The sequence below is a fragment of the Blennius ocellaris genome (assembly GCF_963422515.1).
Source record: "Blennius ocellaris genome assembly, chromosome: 15".
NCBI classification, from domain to species: Eukaryota; Metazoa; Chordata; class Actinopteri; order Blenniiformes; family Blenniidae; genus Blennius; species Blennius ocellaris.
Window position 1 is genome coordinate 2,732,804 of NC_137664.1, and position 2,516 is coordinate 2,735,319.

Here is a 2,516-nt window from a genome sequence, read left to right on the forward strand (position 1 = left end):
TTTGGAATAATGGATTGGGCACGTTATTGACGCGGCGTGTGTGTGTGTGTGTGTGTGTGTGTGTGTGTGTGTGTGTGTGTGTGTGCTGGTGTAAGTGTGTCACTGACTGTAATGGATCCTCTTTGTCCCGAAAGTCAGAAACAGTCGGAGATAAAGATCCACCCACAGGCAAGAGCACGCACCACGGCAACAGGTCTCTCCCCGGCGCTGCAATGTCCCCCTCAGGCCGGAGCAGATGCTTCCCCGACCTCTGACCCCCCCTGAACACGTTTGTGACTGCGGGATGGCCTCTTTGCCTTCTCTCCCCTCTCTGGGCCCGATCTACCATCTGTCACTCTTTGTGTGTGTGTGTGTGCGTGTGTGTGTGTGTGTGGGGGGGGTGACTTTATCCCCTCCACAAACAAACAGCCCAGCCTGGAAATGCCACCGCTGTGGAAGTTTTATTCTGTGAAAATGACAAAAAGTGGCGTGAAGGACTTTATCGATATGATCATTTCACTCTCTCTCTCTCTCTCTCTCTCTCTATTTGTTTGTCTCGCTCTTTTCCCGCTCCCGTCGTTTTGCTGGTCGCTCGTGGACGTGCGATCATTAGCCAGGATCTGACCCCCCCCCCCACCACCAGATGGGGAGGGGGTCCGCATCTGTTACCGAGACCAGGGACAGAACAATGTGGCTTAAATAGATCATATGAGGGACGTTCTGGAAGTGGAGGCCATGATTTCTACGCACTTTCTGTGTCTGACAATAAGAAGATAAGAACAAAGTGCTGCTGGTGCTTTTTTTTACTTATTAATTTTTTGAATTAAAGCGACACACATTTTTCCAAGTGAATGGCTGTCCAACGAGGTCGTTTTCGCTGCGATTTGGAGTTACTTAACGTCTCAATCGACAACTCGGAGGGAGGATTTCTTCATGGGAGTCAAGTTGGACTAGAAAACGAAGCACCTGCTTGAATGACGACAGTTAACTCGCCTTGATGCGCCAGTTAACAAACAGCAGGGTGTGTTTATTTGTTTCGTGGACTTTGCTCAACAACAAAAAAACCAAAACGTAATATAAACGTCTGTCCAAACAGGAGAAGTACCGTTTAATAAGTCAAAGACTCAGATCGCCGCCGATCCTTATTAGTTGATCTGTCAGCAGTGGACCAGGGCAATATTACAAGAGGTGGCGTTTCAGAGGTTTGACAGCTTGTCCTGGTGGATGTGAAGTTTCAGCACCCACTCGAGAGAAAAATAGGCTCTTATCTTGTCTGCTTTGACAGCAAATGTACGATTAGGCCTCGTTTGAGGATCCCCAGATACTCTGGAGGCCTCGGGAAAGTATGCGTACGTATGCAAGGTTTGTCTTTACAGGAGCCCTATAAGAGCTCCAAACGAGATTTACTGAACGTATCATCCACTTTGGAGGGGGAAGGTGGGGTTGGCATGTAGGGAATGGGTCCATCCAGGGGCGGAGGAGGGGGGGGGGGGGGTATGGCAGCCGTAAACCACCCCCAATAAAAGCCCAACACCAGCAGGCACACTTAACCCCGTCATGCACTGTACGCTCCCGATTCGCTTAAAGCCCGCGTGAAGCCGAGCCTTCACATGGGACCTGCCCGGTAATCCTATAGGAGGACAAATGAAGAGCGGCATTCCTTGAGGGGAGAGTGGAACATCTTCTTAGCGGCGCGAGGCGGCCTTTATGGGCGAGACATTTTATCATGGATGCGCAATACCGGGCAGCTCCGTGCAAGGTCAGGGAGGTCCGAGCGCAACCCTTTTTGCGTCTATTCCCGCATCCTGCAGCATTTCAAACATGTAGGGGTCGGATGGGGGAGGAGGGGGGAGGGACACTCGAGATGTTCTTGAGAGTTTATAATTAACAGTCACCTCTGAGTCTGGTTCAGCAACGCCAAGTGGACAGTCAGTCGGTAGGTCAGTCGGTCGGTCGAGCACGGCGAGGAGAGGAGGGCAACGACCTCTCGACCTCTCTGTGCCCCTCGCCTCGCAAATAGAACCTCAGGGCCCGTCCACACCAGGAACCCGGTTCACCCAAACCAGCTGTTTCTGCACATGAGGCGGTTTTAGAGGCGTGGAAACAGGTTTTTTTTTTTGAACACGGGTCCCAGGGTGGGGAAATTCTAAAACCCGCGGCTCGTGCTGTCCAACCCGCCGGGGTGTGGACGGCAAAGTCGGTAAAAGACGATCATCTGTGGAAAATAGATGACACAATCACCCCTACCCTCTCCCCCGTGATGTCATCAAATAACCACAACAATCAGGGGCTACAAGCTCTGGTGGAGCTTCATTAGCTAAATGATGCCAACAGCATGAAGAGTGCAGCCATAGACCTATAGAACGAGAGTTATTTAGAGGTTTATGAGCAGGAATCTACTTCTAAATTTATATGTGTTCTGTCTTCTTCTGCATTTTTGGTGTGTTTGGTGAGTCAACAGCGCCCCCTAAAGGCTTCTGGGCATGTACGACATGCCCAGAAGCTTCGTTTTTTTTTTTTTGCATGCTTCTTGAGTC